The 27,892-nt window shown below is 38.7% G+C and overlaps 1 protein-coding gene and 1 long non-coding RNA gene across 2 annotated transcripts in view; one reads left to right on the top strand and one right to left on the bottom strand.

The window, feature by feature from the left end:
• ANXA11 (annexin A11) overlaps positions 1 to 27,892 on the top strand; it is a 751,397-nt gene that overhangs the window by 305,997 nt on the left and 417,508 nt on the right. The gene's annotated exons all lie outside the window — the stretch shown is intronic.
• LOC128077953 (uncharacterized) overlaps positions 4,308 to 27,892 on the bottom strand; it is a 42,856-nt gene continuing 19,271 nt past the window's right edge. The window contains exon 3 of the long non-coding RNA XR_008205228.1: positions 4,308 to 4,901. This is a non-coding gene — a long non-coding RNA (uncharacterized LOC128077953). The remainder of the gene's footprint in view (positions 4,902 to 27,892) is intronic.

Here is a 27,892-nt window from a genome sequence, read left to right as displayed (position 1 = left end):
ATTCAAGCACAAAAGCACGTAGATATTTTTAATTATTACTAACATGATTCCAATCTCACGGTTGAATGATCCCTATGCGCAATGGAGGATAATCATCATCCACAGTGTATAATTTAGACTGCAGCACAAGATGCTTATCTAAAGAAGAATTAACACTTTACAAATTCTTTCTGCTTTTACACAATTTTTTTTTTCATTTTAACTATTAACCCCAGAGGTAAATTTTAATTTTGCTCTTCAAAACAAGCATTTTAGCATTAGCTCCCAGAGATCTATTCACTTAGGAAACAGGTAAGCTTCTGCCTTCTGGAGCCTGGCTGACAGAAGCAGCCATTATCTTTGGCCATTTAAGTTTTGTCAGCTGGGATTACAATTCAAGAGACAAAGCTGAGTCCTCATAACCATGTAGCGGCCCTTCAGAGCTGTGTATTTTATGTCACATGCATGAGATGTCTGATAGGTATTATGACAGCAGTATAACAGTCAGTAGAACTCTGCATGTGCTATGCATTATCACATCAGGTGTCCTAAAGCAACAGAAGCTCCTCTGAAAGTTGCTCCTCCAGAGCAACTTCACTATTTCAGTATCCTCTTTGAAATCTTTCAGTGCTCCACTTGCTCCTACCTTACCTATCCCATATCATCTCCTAAACTCAGAGACAACTCTCACCTTGCTGATGCTGCTGGGGACCCTGCTGTCCCTACTGGCTCAGCTCCTCCTCTTCCCTACTGTTTGCTGGCTTGGATTAGAAGGAAACATTAGGAGGCATTGATAGTACTTGCATGCTTCAACAGACTCCAATTAGTGTCTCGAGCCCATTCTTTACATATTAACATTATAATGCTATGAATAGTAGTAGTTCATAGTATTACCAATTGCCAACTTCAGGGATACCAACTAGAGTGAGTAATAATTTGAGGGAAAGAAAAAACACCTCTATTTGTAACCTCAAGAGAGTTTTTATTCCTGAGATGTGGGAGGGGGAGAAAAAAAAAAAAAAAAAAAAAGGCAACAACAACAAAAAACAACAGAAATCCATTAGCCCTAACCCTAACCTTAACCTTCAGCCTTAACCAGGTTTCTAACAAAATCTAAAATGCCCTAAGAGCATCTAATACCTGGCAGTGCAACTAGGTGTGAGAATCAAGTGTTGTTTCTGCATTAGAATTGTATATTATTATTTTTATTTTATGATCTCCACTCTCATAGTTCTTTTTGGGAGTCCCTCTACTTAACTTGGGGAAGATCTCTGATAAGTTTACATCACTTATCGTATAGACGAACCTTCCCAGGAACGCATACTCTGTATATAGGTGTATATATGTATATTTTGCCACATACACTGCAAGAATATCCTTCATGAGAACAAGCCATGACATGCCCGAGGAAGAGCCTGAAGAAACATTGGGAAGGCCTGACATCATCCCCCAGTGCTCTTTGTTTAACGATGATGACTTTAAAGAAAATCACCATATCAACAGGACAAGGAGAGCACCGAGACATCTTGGATGATTACTGACTGGCACCAGATAACAAATAAATTAACAAGTAAATAGCAAATGTAAATTCTTCTGATAAGATTGTGAACCTGGAGTACCCAGCCATTGGGGAAACAGGGGAGGGGGAGGCAAAGGGGAGAAAACAGGGTATAAAGGCTGTCATGTTGTGTCCATAGGTGCGCTCCTACTTGCAGGACGCCCGCCATTGCAATCGCGAATAAATTCTGCTTTTATCAGAGATACCGTCCTGACAAAAATTATTTGGATTATTTCCAACATAGGCTAAAGACCAAAAAGCCCTTTTGTGAACAGCTAACATTTCTGTAAAAGTACATCAATATTTCAATTACAATTCAAGATGTTACTTTTGTTGCAGAAAGGAAAATCTGATACTTTCAAAGTAAGCAGACTCTGGACTCACCAGTCACTACTGTTGTAAAACCTTTGATCTCAAAAACCACACTATGAGCTTGAAAATGCTTTCAGTGTGTAAGATATAATTCTGAATGCAACTTGTCAGCAACTTCCAATCATGTTTTAAATTTCTATAATCTATAAAGAGTTCGGAAACTGGTCAGGTTTTGAAGGCAATATCAGAAGCACATCCAAGGCCATGGCAAAGACACACATATCACAAACAACTGAAGAAGTGGCATCTCTCTGAAGTTCCCCAAAAGAGCTTGAGAACTTTTAAATCCTTTTCACTTTCCTGTAATTCTTCACTTTATTTTTCTCTGCAGCAAAGGAGACTAAAAAAAGGTACTAAAAAAACGCTAAGTAGAAGGTCTGAAGCTGCATCAACTCCTATGTTTGAAATTAAGTCTTTTCCATTGTTTTCTTCTCTGTTTTACAAAACTTGTAAGACTCTCATTTGATATAGTCACAATAAAACCCACTGAAATCAAAGAAAACACAGGGGTGTCAAACTGGGAAAGTAAGTAAGCGAGATGCTAAGTGTTTCCCTGAGAAAAGAGCTTTTGAAAGAAAGACTCAAAGCATGGCTGGCTTACCTGCAGGTGTGCACAACTCTGCACCACAATGAATGCATCATACAAACAAACTCTTTGCAGGCAATCAGATCTCTTCTGCTCTGAATTGTGCACATGTAAACATAAAACAACACGTCAGAGGAAAAAAAAAATCCTACTTTTACTGTCATCTTTCTTCCAAATCACTCTCTGTCAACCTTCTGCTGCAGCAAGAAATGGTATGCAGGAGAAAACTGCCAGCACCTGGCCAAAATGAGATGAGGTGAAAGCCCTTCCCAGAAACAAGACTGCTTGCCCACCTGGCTGTCTTGGTAAGCAGGGCTTCCTGGGCTACTTTCTCCTAAATACCTCAAAACATTTTAGCAGAAATAGGAGTACCTCATAAACTTAAACATGCAGTGTAAGTAAAAAGTACTATGATCTCCTTTACTTCAAGTGACTTTACAGTAAGGGTGATGGAGCACTGGCACAGGCTGCCCAGAGAGATGATGGAGTCTCCATCTATGGATATACTCAAGACCCACTTGGATGCCCACCTGTGTGATCTATTTTCGAGAACCTACTTCAGCAGAAGAACTGGACTCAATAATCTCTTGAGGTCCCTTCCAACCCCTACAGTTCTATGGTTTTCTGACTTTGCCATCTGCTTGATGTAGATCTCCATGCACGATTTAAAGAAGAGACTGTCAATCTTTAACTTCCAAGTGAGGTCTGCCTCCAGATCAAGAGGGTTCTCCCCTGGCCTCATTTAAAAAGCCCAATTGCCTTCCACATTTCAGCCTCAGTTCTGTCATTTCCCTCACTTGCTGGTAATGATGTGAACATGGAATCATGAATGCAGAACAGCTAGTATACAGTAACTGCTGTGGAGAAAAAACACACGTGGACAAACTCACTGAAACAAATGCACAAACTGCTAATAATACAATCAACTAATAGCAGCTGAAGGATCTGAGAATATTTTGAGAGACAGGTTGCCTCATCTTATGTTATTTCTTCTGTCTGACTGACTAGCCAAAGGACAAGAGGCCATCCTTGCCAACCAGATAGAAAAGGTTCCCGAGCAGGCCCAAATCTATCACTGCAGACTCCAGTATGGGAGGGCCACACTGACCAAACAAGTGATCCCAAAAGCCACAGCTTGCCCCTGGGCTTGGGGCAAGCAGGGGCCTTTCCTTCCATCAGGGCAGGGGAGCAGCACCAGCTGTCAGCTGCTTAATACTACCCCCCCAAGAAAGGGAGATTAGTTTACACATACAATTTTAAGGCTTCTTAGCAGATAGCACTAGCAATACTTAAAGGGCAATAAAAGGCTTATTCCAAGATTTCTTTTAAAATGCAAAATATCCTAATAAATAATGTATCTAGGAGAATAATCCAGAGTCCTAACAGTAAGGTTTATTCAGGATCCTGAAATAAACCCGATTTTGAGTTGGAGCACAGCTTTTCAAGATGATTTTAAAGAAATCTCTAAACACAGCAGCAATGTGTCCTTTTCACATACAATCATTCAGCAAAGTCATTCGATTCACTGGGATTCTTCTTTCATGCTTTATCATTTTACTTTCTTAAACACTGCTATAAAACTTTTGTGTTTTACTTAACATATCATACTTTTATATTTTTCATTATTTCCCCAAATGGTGGTTATGAAGCCTGACTACAGCTATTACTGTTCATACCAGTTGTACTTACTTATGAAGATTCATAGCTGCTCCTGTATTTTATGTACATTAAACCACAAAAATTTCCGAAAATGTAAAGCATCCCACTCTTTCGCATAATATACCGATTTTCAAGCCAACACAGTTGTAGATCAAGCATTTTTTATTATAAGCACAGAAACAGACAGAATGTTAAAGGAAGATCTAAGTAAGAGGTTTATAGAAAGTTCCTCCCAGCCCCAAGATATTGGCTATATTTCCATGCTGCCTTCCACCATCATCATGTTATCTCTGACAAAATTACCTCTGATGTTTCCATTTGTTGCTGCAAATACACAGAAAAAAAGGTCTTATCATTAGCATTTGTGAGCAAGGTTCAAACCCACGAGACTGCAAATGTCTGCCTCCACTTTTGACATTTATCTTCTATAAAATTAACAGGAATTAAGTCATATATAAGGATCTGGGAGTAGTAGCATCACCTTTGTCCTAGGTGCAAAGGCACACTGCCATCCCTTCAGAGACTTTTTCTCACTGAGCAAGCTCAGCTCTCCCCTTTCTCTCCAGAAAGAGAGAAAATGTGAATTCACTTAATTCTGCCAGAATGTTTTACAGCCGAAATGAGAACAGAGCACAGCACAAACATCACTGCCATAGGGCTCCATCCAGCAGGATTCTGGAGGGTAAGGAGGAACAAGCTGGGGCTCAATAGAGACAGAAGGTGGGGATAGGTTCTCCATCCTCGTGCCTGAAAGAGAGGGAAGTAAAAAAATTATATATCAGACAAGATGTATCTCCTTTAAAATACAGCAGTGCATCACCTGCAACCCATCATGTTTTGCCCAGTAAAATATCTGTCCTCAATATTGAGAAAAAAAAGATGTGCATGCAGTCTACTCTGTCCTTGGGAAATAATTTACTCGATTGCTGATGTGCGGCTGTTATATGTCAGGGAAGAAAGGTGAGCAAATAATCATCCAAATATGTTTCAAAGCCCAATTTCAAAAATTGCTTTCTTTACTCAGTTTGTCGCTTCCTTCTGTCTGAACGTCACCGCACATCATGGAAGGCCTCCCTGTAACCTTAGCAACCTTCACTTCACAACTTGGGCTGGCAGCCATGCCAATCCCAAAATAAATTATTTTAAAGTCAACTGTAACGAATGCTAAGATGTTTCCAAATCCTGGCATATTTAAGGTCACATTGTGCTAAGGAGTCTGGCTTCTATCTAGCTACAGCCAGTCAGGTATTTTTAAGCTTACAAGGCCTGAAAAGGCAATCTTCCCTTCGTTCCTCAAGCTGAAAAAGGCTCTGCTTTTGAGGCCAGACTGGCCTCCATAGTAGCAAAACCCAGACAGCACATGTTCACGGAGGCAATAAACTATGCGCTTATCCCAGCCCCGGTGCTAATTTGAACAGCAGCGCACATGAAAATTTTTCTTCTTTTGTTTAACTAATTAGCAGAATGACAAATCAATTCAGCCACAAGAAATAAAGAACCAAAGATAGCAGATAATTAAACATTAACTCAACAAAAATCTGTTAATCCTTCCACACGGTAAATTGGGTAATAAATTTCAGTGCTCAGCATTACCACTCTTCATTGGCCCTTGAGTGCAAGAACTTGTAGGGCAAATGCATTAAAAGATGCATCAAGACCAAAAAGCCTCACACAGCAAATTCATTAGCCATGCTTTTTCAACAGGACCATTATTATAGTAGAGCTACCAGCTCAAGCAAATGTGCTTCTTGCATAATTTTGCCCTTTTCAGAAAGTGGAATATATATCAGAAACCGAATATTTATATGACAGCCAGTGTCGTAAAAAGACAACACAGTACTGGCACAAATTCGCAATGAGAAATCGAGTAGAAAAGGGACAGAAGCAGCAGTAAACCATGCCAATCAAAACCAAATGTACTTTTCTGTCTGCAGGAAACAAAATTTTTCAGCCAAATGTAGCCTTGAGACTTTCCCTTTATTTCTCCTCCACGTCTGCTCCCAGCTTCCCACCATCCCACTGTGTAATTTGATTGCCACAGCTGGCTGGGGCTGTTTGATTTCTCCTCTTCTGGCTGAGTGAAGTATGCTACTGCTCCATAGCGTAAGCAAATGCCCCAGATTTTTAGTTTGTACTTCTTGCCTGTGCTCCCAGAAATAAATTGGTTTTCTGAAGTCTGGAAGTACAAGCTGGCAGACTCAACAAAAAGGATTTATTTGCCTCTGTTGCATGTTCCACTGGGGATCACATTTTTGGCTCCCACATTCCCTGCTTTTACAGTGGCCCAGGATACTTGTGATTTCCCTGATCTTTACTTCTTGCAATGCAGGGCATAAACATCCAAATTTGGCTTTTGCTGTAGCATGACAGATGATATGGAGAACTTTGAAGATCGCTGTTTTGTAACAGAAGAAGTTCAAGATAAAGCTTCTATCCATCCTGCTGAACTTCAATTCCTCCTCTGTCATTCCCCAAAATTACACAACAGAAGAGAGAACCTATGGAGCTGCCTTCAGTACCATCATCTTGACTAGCCAAGATCTCTGCTGTCATTGTATTGAATCTCCCTTCCATTAACACTTTATTTCTGGAAAGGCCTGAAGGCACCAAACCTGATGGAGTTCAAGAAGCTTTTAGACAATGCTCTCAAACAGGTAGTTTAATCCTTAGGTAGTCCTGCACGGAGCCAGGAGTTTGGCCACTTGTGTGGCCCTTCCAACTCTGAAACTCCATGATTCTATGACTCTGTGAAATTCTCCCCAGAATGGTGGACAAGATCTGGTAACACAGCTAGCAAAGGACACATCAGAGTGAATTGGACTATAGGTTTTTGCCTCTGTGGTTTCAAGATTTTCCCTGAGCTGCAACACCCCTAGAATATAGGAACATCTCATAAAAGCTACCAGCATGGACATGCAACTTGCCCTCTTTCTTGGACACCTGGCACCACAAAGTCTGACACGCTACCTTCAAGATTTAATCAGAGGCAAAAAAATCATACATTTCTTCCATTTCAGAAATGCAGATAGTAAGTGCAGGGGAGAAGTGGCTATCTGTAGTATGGGAGAAGCTGGAATGAAAAAGATTTTTCTGAATGATTCTCATACTTAATTTCATGCTACCTCATTGTTTAAGTAAGCAAAACTCAATGCATTTTTATTTAGAGGCTCATTTATTTTGTTGTGTCAACAAAGAATTTCATATATAATCAGAGCTGATCTTGCAGCCAAACTACCATTCCTCAAGCTCGGAATTCCCAAGAGCACCCACTTACTATTAAAAAAAAAAAAAAAATTATAAATACAACCCAAGGCTCTGAAATCTTCTATAAAAGAAACAGAAGCATGGTCTGTTGAACACAAATGCTATTGAAATTGCAATGAATAAACCAATCCCGAGCTGACAATGTCACATGCGAGGATATTGATGAGAAATTAAGTCTTGGATCTAATTTGCTCTATTTAAACAGTAATTCAAAACTGCTGGGAGCATGGTAAATGATTTTCTAACTCCTTTATTTAAAAGGTCTTAGCTGGGATTGCTAGCTGCTTGTAACAAGCTTTGGAAGAACTGAATTAAAGACACATAATTGGAAAGGATCAAACAACTACTAGAACCACTGCGGGGTGCGTAGGAAAGGGAGCAGTGAGTTAAACCAGTTCATCTTGGAAAGAAAAGAGTTGGATCAGTGTGGAAGTTTATGGAACTGGAATTATTCTTGTAACTGGTCTTTGCATCATATGACAGAGCTTAAGTGATAGAGTTTGTACATTTTCTTTAAAACGTTTCATGTCCAAGTTCAGCCAGGGAAGCTTGAAGCTCTGCAGCTGGAGACTCTCCAGCCAGCAAAGGGCAGGAGCCATAGACAAAGCAAAGCATTCACAATGCCTTCAGAGAGACTCAGTTAACTTCAGTGTGGACACTTCTGCTCCTGAAAACACATTCTTATACTCTGGACCACTTCATAACTATAACAGAGTACACCAGAGATGAATTACTGCCAGCAATGGCCAAAATTATCTAGACAGGTGAAAATAAGGAGACAAGCACCAATGTACCAACCTGCCAAAACCACAGTTTGGATCACTGTGTTGGAGATGCTAAAGCCCATTCCACTGCTGTTCTTCTGTGGTTCAGTTAATGCACATGCTCACTGACACGTTATCCACTGATCAAAACACGGAATTCTTTCATTCTCATTTCAACCTCTAGGTTGGTCCAGACAAGGAATCCATCTCTAACAAAGCTAGAGGGGTATTTATGTCATTCCCATCTTTCCTGTATATTATTACATTCATAAAGAATTTGCAGATTGTTTTATATTTATTATATATTTATATTTGTTTTATGGTGAAACTAACCTGAGAGACAATTTAAATTCCTCAGCGTTCATCACATTGCACGCTGACCTACGATGACTAAGAACATGTCACCAGTTTGCAAAAGAGCATCAGAGTGCCCCAAAGTCAGCAGTGCAGGAGTTGTATCCTCCCACAGCCATAACACACAGCAGTCCCTGCTGCAGCATGCATGGCAAGCTGCCTGGCCTGCTTCACACCAACACTGTTCACAAGTCATCTAAGATGTGATCTATTACGGGAGTCAAAAGGGCATCTTCTCACTGAGCACACAAAGCAGAGTGAGCAGCATTCATCACACCCAGCCCACACCTGCTTACCCAAAGATTTCTGCAGTTTCTGTTAACTCACTGAACAAGAATTGTAGAAGCACACCTGCATTCGTGAAGCCTTTATTTAGTTTTTTTAGTATTTTGTTACTGGTTGTATGCTTCACATGAAATCTAGATCCTTGCAGTTGTCTTTCCCATCAACATTTAAGTCAGCTAGCAGGAGGGGTAGCATAGCCATGTGTGCAGCAAATCCTTTCAAGACTCCTCCTGACTCACACATTAAAAATAGCAACGCTACAGTTGATTTTCTGTAGCACGTAGCGTATGACAGATGCACTGAGCATTTTCTGGTATGCTCAGTTCCCACGTCATGGGGAGGCTGCCTTTAATCTCAGAATATTTTAATAGCACTACAAAGTCACAACTTGAAAAGTCCACAAACAGGAAGAAATATAGATTCGAAATTCGGCTGTGAAATTTGTGGAAGAGTTCTTTCATCAAATGAATCAGTTTCAAAAAATTATCGATAGAAAGAATATTCACTTGCACAGAAAGTGCCAATGAGAATGACTGTTACAGCTTGCAAGGAAAGCTGCGTCCCTGGATTTTGTTTAGGAAACAGCCTGTGAAATTAAGATTTTATCAAAACCTCCTTACGTAAGCAAGATACAACTCTGGAAAACACATCTATCTAAAGACATTCCAAATAAACATCTAACTGCATTGGTATCTGCAGTGACCACAGGGCAGATGATCACTGTTGCAGAATCAGGAATGGAGAAATAAAGTGATAGGATCCAGTTCTCCTCTGACTACTGGAAAAGTCATTGTGGATCAAAAAAAAAAAGAAACAGCAATTCCACTGCTGCGATAGTCCTAATGGTATCTGACTTGACAGACTTTTTCTCCTATCTGTGAAATGAGTAGTTACCTTCTAGTCATTCTTCTTACAATCATATCAGGATAAGCAAAAAAACTCAAAATAATTATAACATATGTATTTTATATATATACGTATTCAATCCAAAGAAAGATCCATCAGGAACAACTGATGTCAAATTCATGTTCAAGGAACCCACTATCCACTTCTTTAAGATTGCCCAGTCCTTCCTCTCCAGATGTGCAGTTTTCTATCTGCAGTTGTCCAACTTCTTATTCTAGCAAGTTTTGGCCAAGGAAGATCCTGGCTTCACTTAAACATAAGGCTGAAATAACAGGGGTAATTCATTTTTTTTAACAGATCAATTTGATATTGTCATATATAAAAAAAAGTTCATCTGAATCTTAGAAACAGACAAGTATTTAAACTTCTTACATCTGACTAACAAAGCCAAGTCTCCACTGGGGTATGAAACACAAAACCAATTGCCTCTGAAAGCACTTGGAAAGGCCTTGGGAGAAGAGAAGGAGATAACAAGCATCGTCTACTTGGCACCGCCACCTCCTGCAAAGCAGGACAGGTTGTACTATCTGAACAAACAATGAGAAGATACAAGGTACAGGCTTGCTGCCTGTATTTGATACACCTTTCAGCCACTTAACTAGCCCTAAGTGAGCAGGACTGGCTTTTGAAGAAAGAGAGAAGCAGCAAGCCAGCTCACTTTAAACGTATTGATGATTTAAGACATGAGCTATAATGGAGATTTTTTTCACTAATCAATAGGAAGACACCGAAAGTGGTTTTCAGAGAGGCTTAAGATTGAAAAGCACCAGACTTCCGTATTAGCAGATCCAACAACAGTGCTTTTTACTTCTTCAAAAGAATTTGCAAGAGACTGTGATTTTCACCTTTAAGAAGGCAATACAGATTGTTGATTTTCTATTGCTGTAGAAACTACGAGGGAAAAACAAACAAAAGCCATATAAAATTGAAGACCACACAACAATTTACACATTTTTCCATTATATTTATCACTGATTTAGAAAGTTCCCCTACAAGGTAAAAGCCTAAAAGGACAGCAGGATGCAAAACAAAAAAGAAAAAAAAAAGACTGTATCTTTAACACGCCCATGGCTCCTGAAAGGAATAAGTTCAGGCAACGGCCTAAGATTTTATGTAGGCAAATATTTATCACATTTTGGAACAACGTTCTCTGAGTTGGGGCTGTATAAAAATGGTTTCAGTGCAGTCATTTGATCAGCTTCCTCCATACAGTCAGTGTTGTAACAGTGTAGTCTAGCTAAAAAGCTGTAACCTTTCCATATTTTTGTACTCCAGATCCAGCACCAGTGTAAGAGAAAATTTCAGTTAAAAAATTGTAATTACAGACTGGAAAAAAACAAAAAAAACAAAAAAACAAAAAAAACACAGCTCATGCTGTATGAGTTCCTGAAAGCAATGTAGTTACACTGAGTCTGAGTCTGAAGTCAGTAGAAAATTTAGCACGATTGCTTTTTGGGGAATAACCAATTCCCAGGTGGTATTTAGAAGCCAGTGGTTAGAAAAAAAAAATAATTTCATTAAAATCTGGGACCTCTTAAGGGGCAAATGGACTAAAACCTATTGAGAACAGGCAAGTCAACAATGTAATGGGCATAAATTGTAATTCTGTATCTCAGTTCTGAGCATCATTCAACATTAAGCAGGTTCACAATTGTTTTATAGTATTTTGAGGTATAAATTTTAATATATACATAAGGAAATGGCCTCAAGCTGTGCAAGGGAAAAGAATTTTCTTTATGGAAAGAGTGGTAGAGTGTCAAGTATTGGAAAGAGCTGTACAGGGTAGTGGTACAGTCCCCATATCCCTAGAGATATTTGACAGAAGCACAGACATGGCACTATGGAACATGGCTTAGGGATGGGATCCAGTAGGTCAGATTGATTGCTGGATTTCATCTTTTCCAATCTAGATCATTCCATGAGTCTATCACTTTCTAACTCAATCTACATTTCAGTAAAAGCAAGATTAAGAAATACAGCTTAACTTTGATAGCAAGGTAATTCAGTCGTTCTGAGCAGACTCTCTTCTCCATTCTTCATGATACACGGCCACATGAATTACTAACAGAAGTTGCAAGTTGGTAAATTTCAGCATTGTGTGCTTTCCTTAGTCTCATTTAAATTTACAGAATAAAAAGAAAGATACCTTATGGCTCTCAACTAAGAGACTGAGAGCAAACACCCGGAGTCAAGTTGCAACTATGGTTGGATAGTTCTAATCATGGTTACACGGTTACAGATTAGACTGTAGAGTCATAATATTTTAAAGGGTCAATACGTTAACTTCTGGAATACATGAAACTTCAGCTGAAAGCGGCTGCTTTCTTTACATGTTTTTCTTTACATGCCAAAAGGACTATTACTGTGGTTTCGACTCAACTGGACCCTGGTTTTAGTAAGTATGTATATAATAAATGCTCAAATCTTAATCTTACATTTTTGTTTTCATCTTAGATTTGTTTTATGGATAGTTCATTATACTCTATTTCATTATTCTAAGGCACTGCCCAATAACACAAAAGGACAGTGTTCAAAGCACATAAGGAGAAGAGAGAACAAGATCTAGACCAATCTAAATTGGTTAAAATCTCCCTTTTTCAGATGTTGTGAATTAGCAGTCAATGATCTTTGAAGAGAGATTTTTGGTTGCACCAAAGGTTGAGCAAGGCAGAAACTCCTCTAAAAAACTCTTTTTTAAAAAAAGACCATTTATCTGAAGAAGAAAATAAACATTTTGAGAAGTTGAGGGAGCTGGGCTTGTTCAGCTTGGAAAAAAGAAGGGATTGCAGAGACCTCATTGTAGCCTGCCAGTATCTGAGGAGAGCATACAAAGAGAAGTGAGCTCAACCTCTTAAATAGTCCGATAGTGATAGGGAAAAGGGAATGGCTTTAAACTAATAAAATAGGGGACATTTTAGGCAAGATGTTAGGTGGAAATGCCTTACTCAGAAGGTAGTGAAGCACTGGCACAGGCTGCCCAGAGAGCTGTGGGTGCCACATTCCCAGAAGTGCTCAAGGCCAGGTTGGATGGGGCCCTGGGCAGCTGGAGCTGGTGGGGGCAACAGCCCACGGCAGAGGTTGAAGCTCGATGATACTATGATCTTACTGCTTTCATGATTGTTTTCCCTCCCCAGAACACAGTGGTGGGGATGGACCCTGACTTACAAGATCTCCATTAGAAAAGCCACCAGATTTTCTGCCATGCTGCTTGGTTACATAGGATAAAAATGCCTAGGATCTGTAAGCTCAAGAAATACCATTTCAAATTGGTTTTACTCCTGGTTTCTTACTTAGGGTTCTGCAGAAGATGATAAGCAAGCCATAATCTTGACCCAGGCATGGAACTCAAACTGGAACTCCAAGGTTTTCTGATTTTCCAGATAATCTTTTATTGAGAATGGAACACAGGAACCTGGATTGTCCATCCCAAATAACATAGAAATTTGAGCTCCCTGTCCTACACTGGCCACCACAGAAGCATCCAGATTTCTAGTCTCGTAGACTAACCATTAAGGCAGATCACCAGTGCTTCCTCATTCCAGTCAGGGCTAAAAAAGCCCTAAGGCACGTACATTGAACAGCAACTCTTTCATCATCCCTGCTGTAAGCCTGAGCTGGGATCTCAGTAACTTCTACCTCTTCTAATCTGAGATGGAAGACTGAGATTGGTCCCTGCCACCTCCTCAAGAGCACGTTTCCAGGTGTCATGACAAAAGTGATTTTTCCACCAGAAATGTGAGGCTTTTTTTAATTTAAAATTGCTTAGCATTTCCTCTTGAAAGATGCAGATGAAGTTTCTACATAGTGTTCCAAGCTGAACTATCGCTGAAGCTGTAGTTGGCATTCCTATCTCATGAAACATCTCTCAGTTCATTTTCCAAACAGAGATTATTACTATTATATTAAATATTAAGATTGGCAGAATATGACAGAATCGCATTGAGGGCAAAGTATGACCTGTTATATAAAATATAATCTAAGGGGATATGTAGAAACCCAGTTTGTTATAAACAAGTAAAGAGTCAGGAGACAGTTTACTTCCACAGTTCTGGCATGCAAGTATTTTGTTTTACAGATTTTGACATTTTTCTTATCATTTTGTTGGCTATCACATCAGAGAAACATCTCTTCAAGGCCAGACTCTCAGTATAACTTTAGTCTAACCATTTATTATCAAAATAAAATATAAATTGTATGTATTTTTTTGGGCCAAAATGACTTATTTTCATTAGAAAACAATATCATCTTCCTGATCTTGCTGTCATTAGAAGTCATGATTATTATGTCTGTGCCATTAACTACTTTTCAGCTAACTCTGGTTAATTGCTTGCTCTGCAACAATCTTGTTCTCATTCATGCATTGTTTATGAGGCTCTTAAATGCTTTCTTGTTTATTGAGATCTGGTTTACTTGATTATATTTGCATCCACTGTTTAAATGAAAATATATTCCTCATAGTCCTTCCCAGGCTTTGGCCATTAATTATTGCAGAAATATTACCTCTTTTAGACATACATCTCCTTTTTGTATTCTTACTTTACAAAGCTTTGTTTTCCACAAATAGTTTATGACAGACTTGCAAAATTTCTGAAAAATATAGGAAATGGAATATTTGCAGAGAGCCATCCATGCACAAAAATAAAGAAAAATAAATAGCAGTGTCGCTCTCAGCTGGGTCCACAGCTCAAAATAAATAAATAAATAAATAAATAAAAATTTAAAAAAAAAAAAATCATGCAAATGGACAGAAATAAAACCAGTGCCTGGCAAAACTGATATTTCAAGAACAAACTCACCAGCAGTAAAAATCACTTTATGTTCAACCAAAGTTTTCAGAATAATCATACATTGTAAGTCAGGCTAAATTTTTGATCATCCAAAAAATATGTTTCTTTTATAAAATATGGGTCAATCTCAAAATAAAGTGCTTCCATCTTTTTATTCCCCCAGCTTTATCTATATATCAAAGGCTATTCTCATTGGAATGTTGGTCTTTGTTTCTTAATGACTATGGAACAATAGTGGAAAACACGTTCTGGATGCAACTATATGCTGTGTTTCACTGCATGGAGATAAAGTGTGGTCAAGCAGAAGTTGTATCAATAGTGATTTAGTTGTAAGCAACTGACCTTGCCACTGCCATGGTCTCAGAGAAGAGTGAACTGCAATTTCTACCTTCACTGGCAGGGATAAGTACTGAACGGCACCATGGCACAATGGATTTGTGCTGAGTGATGAATTAGCTGGTTTTGTAGCCTACTCCAGAGAGAATCAGACAGAGCTGCAGCAACAAATGAAGCCATTTGTATACAAGTGCAGATTATAAGGCAGTCTAAATGAATATTATTTAGAATCAGTACACTATTCTGAAGACACAAAGTCACCCCTTGTTTTCTAAACAAATGGCTGTCAAGCTACATTCCTCCATATATAATCAAGCAGGCAAAAACACCCCTTACCTATCACTTGGTTTCAGATTTAAGTATACTCTTTGTTGAGCTACCTTTTCATGTCCAACAAGCAAGTTAAGCTCTGTTAAGTATAAATCACCTTCATATTGACACAGAGGCTTCCACACTCAGTCTACAGGGGGGTACCTGCATAACAGCTCGGTTAGAGTCTGTAGTAGAAGGAAACAATAAAAAGGTGAGAAAATCTGAAGTTTCTTGCTTAAGTAGAAGTCTAGCAGCTGAAAACCACATTATATGAGCAGTTTCACACTTCTGCACACCACTTTAAAATGAGTAACCATATGATGAAGGACAGAATATCTACTGCTTGCCAAAAACCATCTTGCTAAAATAAGACAAAGAGCAAAAAAATAAAGAAAGCAGACTAAGAGAAAGTCCAACTCCTTGCAGCAGCAGCTGTGGTGTTTTCTTGTTTAGGCTCTCCCAGTGACTTGCCTAGAGAAATGTCCATCACAAGCTAAGTTCTACCTGACAGTGCTGGCAAACCTCAGCTCCCTGTGGGAGCTGCCAGTTCCGCGTACGCAGCCAGAGGCAGTCCCATGAAATGCGTATGCAGGAACCAAGACTTTTTTCTTCCCCTTCCTGGAAGAAGCAATGTCTTCCACATCTTCTTGCATTTCCACTGGGTGCTGGAGGCACCACGTTCCTCATAACTCCAGGGTAGCATTTCCTGTTTCTGATGTTTTTAAGCCTGTCTTAAAACCTTACAAATTATATGCGATTGCCGGTGTTAATTGCACTCGTTTCCCATTGAACTCTGACTAGCAGCCACAGGTGACACATTAATGACATCACCACCAGATTAAGCCTTGAAACTACTAGTTCTAGATTTTCATCTCCACTCAGCACTCTTTACTTCCCTTTGTCTCTCCATGTCATAATGGAATGGAAGCTCCCCAATCACTAACCTACGTGGCCCTTAAAGCATAAACCCATTAACAGAATATTTCAAATTGTTCCCGTATTTTTATGTGCTTTCTGAAGTACAATCAAGTGAAAGTATGGTATATATTGAATTCTGTAGTTCCATTACACAGTTTAAAAAAAAAAAAAAAAAAAAAAAAAAAAAGTAAAAAATTAACAACTACAACAAAATCTTTGTTAATCACTTAACTTTCAGTATTTTTCTTGCTTATATGAAGATTTTTTAATTCTTAATCCCTATGTTAGAGAACAGTGAGTTTTAAGCTAAAGCAAGAGAATCTCTGAGGTATGATTATGTGTAAGAATACTATATCCTACGCAAAAAAGGAGCCAGCTAATACCTTAACATTGCTTTTCATTCTAGCAAAGATATCATCTGATTTTTCTCCCCCTTATTACTGTTGGCATCCTATTTCATTACTTCATACCTGCTAGTTACTTCCTTGCCATTTAAGGGAGATCTTGAAAACAAATCTACAACTACACCTAAGAAGAGAATCAAAGCATCATATTCTGCTCAGATGAAATTAATATACTTTGCAAAACAAAGAATTGGAAAAAAAATTCTTTGTGATTTGTTTTCTACCAGCAAAATGTTTAAACATGGTTTGTGGTTTCTGCAGCTCTGCATTTTGTTGATGATCTAATTCAGGCTGGTGGGAGGTAATAGATAAATATAACGAATGTTCTGCCCTAAGGATAGAGGCTGATGAAAGATGGACCATGTTTTCAATTCAAGACTGTCTACTCTGTGCAGAACATAGAACTTCTTCATGAAGTAACTTTCCACCTACATTGTGCTGTTCAGGACAGCTCTGCCCAAAAAAAACCTCCGTAGAGGTGAGAGGTATGATAAGGCTCCATAAAGAGCCGTATCATTTACAACCACTGTCCCCTAAAGGGAACAGTGATTGCAGATCATTTTTCTACTGGATAAGTGCCATACACATACACATACACTTAGGTGACATTTCAAAATATGTCTGCTGTGTCCTAGTATCTATGAAACACCTTTTCAGCAAGAGAAACATCCATTGTGATCCCAGTCCTAGGAGGAAGGGTTGCAATGATGGACTTGGACAGACAAGTCGGAAGGGCTGAAGGCGGCAACATTTTTTTTTTCAGATTCATTTAATATGTTGCAGTCACCTTGAAGTGTAGAAGTTTTCCTGGAGAAACAATCCCAATTCTGAACGTAAAAAAGGATCGATAGGAAAACAGTCTTTCCTTACCTAAAACATTATAAGAGCCCCTGTTGTACATGAAGCAGAAAGATTGAGAAGATCTTGAAATTGTCAAGTATATGCTCCACAAGATTCAGAGAGAAGATCACTACAGAGAAGAGAGCTGCTGCCTTCTTAGACACCAACAGCCATGGGAAGGGATTCATGAAGAAGATGCCCAGAGGCATGCAAGTTTGCAGCCCAGTTAATACAGCAGGGTGCCCAGCCAGAGAGTAACTCCGAAAAGCCCAAACACTGCGGCTTCCTTTCTCAGGATTTTTCTTAGCCTGCCTAGAGCATTATTTTAGTTTCCTTAGCTGCAACAGCAGTTTTAATGACAATGTGGCTGTTCAGTTTTTTGCTTAGCTTTGTATAATCATAGAGTATGACCATAATTTTGATACATATAATAATAACAAGTAGTTATTCTGTACAGAATGAACCATTAATGATGCCAGCCTAATGATGCAGTGCAGAGGAATGTGGACATGGGACTTCACTGAGGACCTAAAAATTAGGGCTGGGGACATAGAGCAGACAAATTAATGCAGTGAAATCAGGACACAGGAAAATACAGCAGGCCCAAGGCTGGGCATAGGTCAGCAACTGGCAATTACTGAGAGCCAAAGGCTTTCAGTGAAGCTGGGCAAACATCTCTTTGCCTGGGGCACCAGTACACTCAAAGCTCGCTCTGCCTATGATGGCTAACTTAAATCCCAAGGAGCACTGGCAAAGGCTTTTCGTGATGTGGATATCTACCCTGTAGGTATGGCACTGACCCGGTCCATTTCATGCAGGACACCCAACTGTCATCAAATGGCAACACATCACTGTTAACAGAAACCAGATTTAAAGCTTCTTTTCTAACATTCCATCCCAAATGTCTTTGCTTGCTAAGAGCATTTTAAGAAACATATGTAAAGAACATAAACATTCAATTTTCTTCCAGTTTCCACATTTTTCACAAGTGTATTGAAGCTAGAAAATATACTCAAACTACCTTCTTTGATTAATATCTTCTCTGGGCCAATTTTCTGTGTAATACAAAGCAGTGCAGAGAGGCTGATGATTCCAGGGACTCTTGTTAACAAGCAAATACAAAATGTAGTGAAAAAGTTACGTTTCTAATGCCTTTGCTCTACAAAGCCAATGATGAGGGAAAATAAATATTTAGTATTCCAAGAAAGTGCTTCAAAACATATTCTAAACTGAAATTTCCCACCTCCTTTTTACTTTCAAAGAATAATTTAATGGGGAAGTAAATGCTCTCACTGAAAATATGAATCTCTTACAAAATACAAACTCTCTTTACTTTCTTAACAGGAAAACATAAATGTCTTTGTACCTGCACATCTATAACCTGTGAGTAAAAAGATCCCATTTCTATTGGAAGCAACCAGCTTATGGTTTACAACAGCTTACAATAGATTACATAGGAAATGACTTCTGCTGTTAGAAGTTGTACAATTAGTACTGTGGTAGCTGAATGAAATTGACTGTCCTGACAGTCCTTACACCTGCTTATATTCTAGGAATCTATCTGCCACTGTTGAGTTGCCATCAGCAAGAAACCAACTGAACTTGGCAATACCACTTCTACCAATCTTTATACCAGTACATGCAGCAAATATTATAATCACCATTTTTCATTTCTTCAGTATCTATAGTTTATATTGCTATAGCGTCACTACAGAAAGGAAATGTAACCAAAATGCATAGCAGCAAGCTCCGCATGCAAGGCTAAACCAGAAGCATATCTAAGGCTCAGTTCCCTTTCTCTTCCAGAACACACTGTTACCATAGGTGCTTAAATCTGTCCCTTTCCATGGAGAGGTAGGGAAAGCACATGTTGGGTACACAGCACTCGCTCATCATTTTGTTTAACAGAATACTTTCTCATTTTGAATGAGTGCTGCATTTTTAGTGCTTTATATAGCATGGTTTTAAGTCTCTTGGAGTATGAGATGTCTTTCTAATGCCTATTAACCTATTTCTCTTCAGTCTAATTTTAATAGCTGAAATTCAGGTTGCTACAACATGATGGAACATCAGAAAGTATCTCCCTGCAGACCTTTATAAGTTTGAGGAGGGGTTGTGACAGGCTGTACATTTATTAATTCTCAGTCTGATTAAGAAGAAATTACATCTAATCTGCATGCATTCTTATGTCAAATGGAGTGCTGCATTCTCTATAACTTGTCCTAACCAAGCACACTGATAACCCAGCTCAGTGACTGCTCTTTCCCTCCTCCATCATGTTTCACCTCCAGTGGAATATCTATCAGCAGTACCCTCTGCTTTCTAAGATTCCCCAATAAATATCTTCCACGCACATTTCCAGTCGGGATGAACTGGATGTACTCATCTTGTACATGTGCTATGCCCACCAGCTACTTGCAGATTTTTTCATTAGGCTTATTAATCAGAATTTTGTGAACACAGAATCAGAATGTGAACACAACTGGACATATGTTCTGCCTGAAATATTATTTTGGTTTTTAACAGTGCTACTTACTCTTTATAACATGCCATCTGCACAGTCTTCAGGGTCACACACTATTTTATCTATTCCCATAGCAGATAGATTTAATTTGCGTAAGGAATTTAAGAAATGTCTATATAAGACGATTCAATTTCATACTCATGATATTGGAACACTTTTGCCAGTTACATTTCATCTCACAGGATTCAGTTTTTGTATGAGAAAATGGAATCCAAGGGTTTAAACACTGTTTAAGCTAATTATTAGAGTTCAACACATATACAAGGTAAGATATACCCATTCCAACAGAAGCATGCCAATTTACTTCAGCTGGACAGCCACCTATTGTTGTTTTATTTGAATAAATGATAGAGATATCCTTCCAGTGTTTATAAATCTAGTTAGCAAGAAATGTAATCTGAGAGTTAAATGCAGCTGCTGCAAAAACCAACCATATATTCCTGACAATTATCCTGTATTTAACTTGCCCAAGAGCAAATCTTCCAAGCTTTGAGATTCAAGAACCCTTGATGCAGAAGTGGAAAATCAGCTTATAAAGTCAGACAGATAAGAATAATCTTCATTCTTAGGGTATAATACATGTAATATCATTATTAGTGTTGTAGAAAAGTAGAGGAAAAGTATATTGAGCATATGCAAGTATTATAGGGGTAATGGAAGCATTCAGCTGTAAAAAGTATCCAAATGAAGGTCATTAGCTCAGGATATTATCCAGACGCGTATCAGATGCAAAGTACTCTCCAGTTATGGGAGCAAAGACCTGGATGTTCTTGAGATTTGAAACTTGTTTATATGTGTGAAGGTGGGTGAACGTGTAAAAAGGTGTTAGCATGCCATATCTCAGTTCCAAATGTGACTCATCACCTCCATATTCTTCCACTTCTCATGCATTCGCCGATGAGTCACAACTCCAGAAGACCGCTTTACATTTTGGCTGCACATTCAGTACTACAAAATCCACAAAGTTCTTTGCTGTTATTTTACCAGTGAAAATACCATGCTGATTCTGAGCACAACAGTCCCTGTCCTGTTTGGATTTATCAGACTGTATACACAAAATTCCTGAGTAAGATAGTGAATCTACTAGTCATAAAAAATATAATAACTAGAAAAATCTCCATAAATCCTCTTGAAATTGTATCAATTTCCTGACTACTTCCAAGGTGAAGCACTGCACGCCTGTGATGGAAGTCTGTCCAAAAAAACTGGAAAACACTGAAAACTGGAAAATCCTTCACAGTAGGACTGAACACACTTGTATAGGGCGACAACTACTAACAAAACTTACAGACTTCAAATGCACGAACTAGAAGTGCCTGCAGAAGAAGTTTATGTATCTATGAATTCTACAGAAAACCACAGAGGAATATGAAAAACAAAAAAACAACCAACATTCCTTTAAGCTGTAAAAGCAGCAACAGGGATGCTTTTACTAAGTTTTAAGTTTCACCCCATCTGAGGAAAAAGGTGAAGGGAGGCTGCTCTGTCTTGGTTTTCAATCCAGCTAGATTATAGAGGAGTAAAGTGGGCACTGGGGACTGCATCTATCTAAAAGCATTAAAATTAAAAGCCAGTAACATGCTACCATAGCCATAAGAGGACGGCAGAGATTTTGAAACTGAGAGAAATAATGGTTCTAATATTAAGGTGGTAAAGAAGCCCTGACTTCTTGTTCCACACACATCAGTGGGGAGCCCTGACTTGTAACAGCTAAGGATCTGGATACCCATTTTTATTTACTGATTTTATCAACCAGACTACCTGGACCAGAACATCTAGACAACCACCCACGTCATGTAGCTGGGGCTGTGTTCACCTCCATGACTGCAGATAGCTCTTCCCAATATACTGCTGCATACAGCAGGAAAACAGGCTCAGATGGTGAATCAAACAAACAAAGGAGGCATGTACCCAAAGCAGATGAAGCATTCCTCTCACTCCAAGTCTTGCTTAGGCACCGACAGAGTGCCACTGCACATATTCAGAGCCAGTCCCAATGCTCTGTGCCCCAAAGCCACCCCCAGCACAGAATGCAAGAGGTCAAAATACCCTGGATACCACAAGACACAACACTTTGTATCATATTCAAGAAAAAAATTCCACTTCCTCATTTTGAACTTGACCAGGCAAAGGGAACAAGTCAGCTCTGTCTGTCTCTGTTTATTCCCAAGAGCCCCTAAAAGCCCATCAACTACAGTGTCACTGAGCACAGCTTCCCCAACAAGGAAGCACAGAAAGATCTGCAGTGTTGTGTTAAAGGCAACATTTCCCAATAGTTTCTACAAAATGTGCCACTATAGTGAATGCTGCAGAGCATCAGTGAAGGTTTCAGAGCCACTGGGAAGGTGAGGTGGGCAACTCACCAGAGCCTCAGGTCTGCCTCAAAACTGTGAGCCATAAATATGCCAGTAAAGTTTTCTTCTATCTCTTTGCCTAACCTCGCAGTGCCTAAAGGCTGAACAAAGCCCCATGCCTATGTACTGACCCTGAAGATACACTGCCAAAATCACTCACTTCTGTAGAAATGCGACACTTCTAAAGGCAACAGTATTCTTAGTAGTTCAAGACTGCCATAAAGGACCTGTGCTACAAGCAAATCTGTTGTCTTAGTTAAAGTCTTAATACACACGCAGGTGGAAACAATTGCTAGATTTAACAGGTTTTGAAACGATCAGTTTTATGTGGCAGCACACAATTACTTTGTTTTCTTACTTAACCTGATTTCATGATCTCTCTCTAATTCTGGGGGTGACTGAAAGCTCAGTTTACTTTTCCTAATGTTGTATCTGTTCTCCCTTCAACCATAATCCCACAATTTTAACAGCCAAACAAGTTTAAACACATAAAATTTAATGTACGCTGCAGAAATGTATTCAGTTCTTCCTAAGATATTTGTTACTGTTACAAGATCAGAAAATATGAAATTTTCCTTATGCTTAAGTACATGTTTTCAATGCTCCTGCTTGCAGTAAGGGGAAGCCATCTTCTCGCTTAACAATGCTTTCATACTACAGAACTTAAAAGTTTTGAGTAGCACGACACTCTTATTAATTGTTCTGGCAACAAATTATCAGAGACATCCAGGTCTTCAAATAATACAAGCATTCAACATTCATTACAAAATTGACTGGAAGCTCAGTGTTCAGCATAGTATAATGTATGTAATAATTGGCTTTATAGAGGTAGAAAAACAGCCTTATTGTTAGGGGATTTTAATGTATTTTATGGAGGTTGGAACTAGATGATCTGCAAGATCCCTTCTAAACCATTCTATGTTTGCATTTACTTAGCATGCAAGTGCAAATTTGCACACATTGTTAATTTGTCTGCCTCATCAATCGCTCCATGTTCTTAAATTGCTCCCATTAAACAAACTCTGGCAAGTTTCTGAAAGCACTTCCATCCAACTAAGTTATGAGATGGATACTTGTTAAGAGGTTTCAGCAGTGCTTCAGCTGCACTGGCATTTCCAGAATATTTATGTATGCATAACATGTCAGTGCTGAGCTCAGCTCAAGTTGTAATTAACATTCTCAGAACAGAAATTAAAATTGTATAAGCTAAAACAGTACTCCTGCCATGGAGCATTCTTGCACTTCTGAAAAATCACATTTTCCTTCAGAGGTTCCTCTCTCTGGAAGAACTTCAGTGACCAGCCAGTAGGGTGACTTTTTAGGAATGTGTCATCATGTTTCATAGTCTTACATATCACACAGGCAACATCAAACTTAGGTGTTAGAATGCAACTGTATTGCTGATGTTATTGGGGACTCTGCTGTAACTCCAGTGTGGATTAACGATTCCTAGTAGAAATGCGTTAAGAAGTACATCAATGAGTGCATGCACAAACTATGAGTAGAAAAGACCTTCTAGTATTTGGGGAGACAGTGTGATGCCAAAACCTTCTTTACGCAAGTGATTCAAATCCAAATGGCAAAGAGTGATGTGTTGTGCATCTTTTGCCATAAAAATCATTCAGTATAGCTCCATAGCCTATACATGCTACATGCACAGCTATTGGATTGCTTCTGGGTGAATGAAGTGTTCACATGCAACGTATGCACAAGAGCTACTGGGAGATCAGAAAGCTGAGAAAATGAAGCCTGGGTAGCCTGAAGAGTAAGAACAGGACACTGAAACTTCTTCCCATTAAGTAACAGGCTTAAAAAGGAAAAGGAAAACTTGTTCCCTGTGCCTATGATGGGTGGGGACAAACAGAAAAGGGCCAAAGCTACTGATGCAAAAGGCTGAAATTAGATGCTAGAAAAAAAAAAAAAAAAAAAAACAAAAAAAAAAAACCTAAAATCTCACCACAAACCTTCTGACATTAACAATAGCAAATCAATTTCCTTTGCCCAAAAGAAAGGGCTGGAGGGGTGAGAAGGAATAACTGATTTGCTCTTTGATTTTTTTACACTAGTAGGCATCGTGCTTTGAACATTCCTTCTGCTTAGCTTAACTGTGGCTTTTCCTCCTCTTCCTCAGATTTAAAAGACCACACTCCTCAGTCACCACATCCCAACCTCTCTCCTGTGTTTTGTTTATTGTCTGTTTGTTTGTTTTTAGACATTATTTTGGCAACAAGTCCCAAGTTGACAGACTAGATATGCTCAGTAGTCATTTCTGTAGATATTATTCTAAGGCTTCACAAATTCATTACAGATTATAGGTCTACAAGCGTTAAACTTGTACAAATTTAGCACACAGTTTTCAGAAACAGGAAATCCATTCTAATTAAAATGTTTTCTGTGTTTCATGTCTTTGCTTACTGTCACTGCAGATTTACAAATACTCACTCAGACTGCAAGATGCTTAATGAAATTAGCTTTATCTTTGCATAACAAGCATTGCCACACAAAACCTCTTAGTTCTATGATTGCGCTCCCCAGTTTTTTCTCTAGTTTTTCACAGTCCATTGTTTCATGCATGATTAATGGTAGAAATGTAATGGGTGCATTTCATTTTTTTTTTTTCCCAAAAGAGAGATGTTTCAGTTTTCTGTCTTGCTATCACAAGACTCACAAACTCTTGGCTTTAAAACACACCTTTTCCATGTCAACTGGCATCAGTGTTAGAACACTGTGCCCTTTTTTATAGAAGTCTCAGAGTCTCAGCTATATACCTACTGTGTAAAACAAACCCAGACATTTGAGAATCAAAAATATCTAAAAGGGGATCTAGTGCCACCCACTCAAATCCTTAACTTGGCCAATATGTTCAGTGATCCTCTTCTTCCATTAAAAAAAATTGGTTTTTGTATGATTTTTGATATGATTTTCTTGTTCATGCATCAGAAATTTCGTGTTGAGTTTCTTAAGGTATTAGAAAGAAGGTAAAAGCAGAAGGAGGTCTTTGAAGATAGCTACAGCTTCTCTGGAATAATAATAATAAAGAAAATTCTACAGTCACCCTGATATTTCACCAATATAACCTTAAATGTGACAGCAGGTGCCTAGTTCCCCATGTATACGTTACTCTCATTATCCAAATGAATATTTGCAGAGCTACTGAGACACAGATGTAAATGCTTGAGCTTGTTTCTTGCAGCTCAGTTCAGATCCCTTGGAGCTTATTTGCTTAAACTGCTGGCACCTGAACTAATAACACAACACCAACCAGAGGCACTTAGCCACTAACAGCAGGAGAAGCACTATCTGTCACTGGGCAGTTAAAGAATCATCATAACAAAACGAAGACCCTCTTCTGAACAGAGGACTTAAATTCCTTGGGCAAAGCAGCACAGCAGCTTCCTTTGGAGAGGTGACAGAAAAAAAAAATATAAGCAGCAATTAAAACATCATTTCTCCCTGGCAGAAGATTAATGGGTCAGAAAAAACTGTAGTGCTGCAGCTGGGAGCAGCCTGCTCCAACTGTTTGGGAAGGTACAGCTTGTGACTTTTTATCCTGCCAAAGTCAGTCCTTGGGTTTCAGCTCTGCTGCCCTCTCTAGTGGGATGAAGGAGAAGCATTCCTAACACATACTTAAGTAATAATCAGTTAGTTTTCCCCACTACAAATTCTTTAAAGCAAATAATAAATACAGTATCTCATGTAACACAAGAAGATGCAGATTGATGCAGCTGCTGATTATTTTCCTTTTTTTCCCACCATCTAGAAAAAGGATGAAATCCCGTCACAGCCAAGTATTTGCTCCAGTATGAAAACTGTTCCCAGCAGGGAAAAATGCAATTTTTTGTTCCTATAAGCCAAAAATCACTAAAATCAGGACTACTTTATTTTTAAACATGAGCAAAGCTAATCTAATGCCACACTTGATGATATATTTGCACAACATCTTTCACACAAGGCATACATGTAACATATGAAAAACAAATCCAATTCAAAGTGCCACTCCCCTATAATTAATCAGATTCACTAATTAATTATGAAAAATCCAGTGATACAACAAAAGCAATAAAATCTATGCTCTTTTTTCAGCAACTATTTTTTTCTTTTTTCTTTAATTTTTTTCCCCCTCTTTTCCTTATTTCTTATTTTCAAAAGATCTTGTATCTCAGGTAAGAGTTTGTCATAAAACAGAATCTTCCATTCTGTGAAAAATCTGGTTGTTTCTGGCTCTGTCCCTGGAATTCAATCCTGACATTTTTGCAGAGCACTAAATTTAAAACAAGAGATCAATCAAACGTTTGCTTGTTTGCAATAAGGATGTTTTATTTCATTGCTTTTGAAGCAAGTTGTTCAGTCAGTGGGCAAAAACTATAATTAATATTTCATAATTACATATAGAAGCACAATGAAAACAAGAGCAGTGGGTCAGGATTTGCAATTTAGATGGAGTGAAGGCTGCTTTCTTTCTGAGGACTAAGGTTCACAAGAACGCTTTCCTTTTATCTGTTTTGGATTTAGCCTTCTAAGTGTTGCTTTTTGAAGGACGCAAGCTAATTAGAAATCCAAAGGATTTCTTGAAATTGCCACCAACTTCAATAACAGGAGAAAGTTATTTGTGGGTTTTTCCTTCCCTTTGAAGGCACCAAGAGCTTTTCTTTAACTTCCCTGCACTTAGGTGTAGGAGGGAAGTGGTGCAGATACCTCCCTGCCCAGGGAGGGAGCTGGCACAGAAGTACACTGGTGGGCTTTTACACTTACGCAGCTCACGGAGTAATCATAAGGCAGCCTGGTGAATAAAGAGAAGCAGCCTGAAGAACATGCATCCTCAACCTGAGCTGAAAGAGCAAACCCTGAGCTAATGGCAGCCTTTGGCCTTTCTGATTTCACAGAAAAGCAACATTACAGTGAAGTTTAGCTGTTCATTTTATTATGTTCTTTCATGCAGTCACTCACTGCCTGATAAATTCATATAGTTAATTACAATGCATACATTTTTAAGCATCATATTTACAGGAATGTATATGGCACCCACATTAGTGTTGCAAAAGACTGAGAATGCACAGAACAAACCCTCACATGAAAGTCGTTGCCTTTAACAGATCAGTCTGTGATAAAACACAGGAATTTTTTTTTCAGATATGCTCATTAAGTGACCGTTTTGCAGAGTAAACAGTTATGCCTATTAAAAATACAAGATACCTTTTAACTTAATCCTCTGCTAACAGTTTGTGTTTTTTTGTCATTTTTATGAAGTCATTTAATAGAATACTAGTGTCTTTACGCCATGCATTCCTAAAGGCCACTTAGTATTCTAGCTTTGCCTTCCAAACGCAGCTTATATGAGGATGCTTAAAAACAATGTATAAAATGTCTTCTGCTGGTAGGCAGCGCATTCATTAGCAATGCAACAGAATAAATCAGCTTACATAAACTTAGTGTGAGGCAGGAAAAAAGGCACTGAGAGTCATTCATTTCAAGAGAAGGGAAAATCCTTTTCTTCCTAATGGAGCATAGAATTACAGAAATAGCCAAAAAGGAAGCCTAATTCAACCTTGATTTGAAGAAGGTTGAGTAACATAGGGAGTTCTGGTTTAATTTTCTATTCTGATTCCAAAGTTATCTTTCATGCACCAAGGAGCAAATGCAAAAAATCTGCTTTTTTAAAGTGGTTAATAAAACTTATTTTCAGTGAATGC

Source organism: Tympanuchus pallidicinctus, unplaced genomic scaffold (genome assembly GCF_026119805.1).
Source record: "Tympanuchus pallidicinctus isolate F22 unplaced genomic scaffold, pur_lepc_1.0 scaffold16, whole genome shotgun sequence".
NCBI lineage: Eukaryota > Metazoa > Chordata > Aves > Galliformes > Phasianidae > Tympanuchus > Tympanuchus pallidicinctus.
Note: the sequence above shows the minus strand (reverse complement) of the source record. Positions and strands in the feature narration are given on the sequence as shown.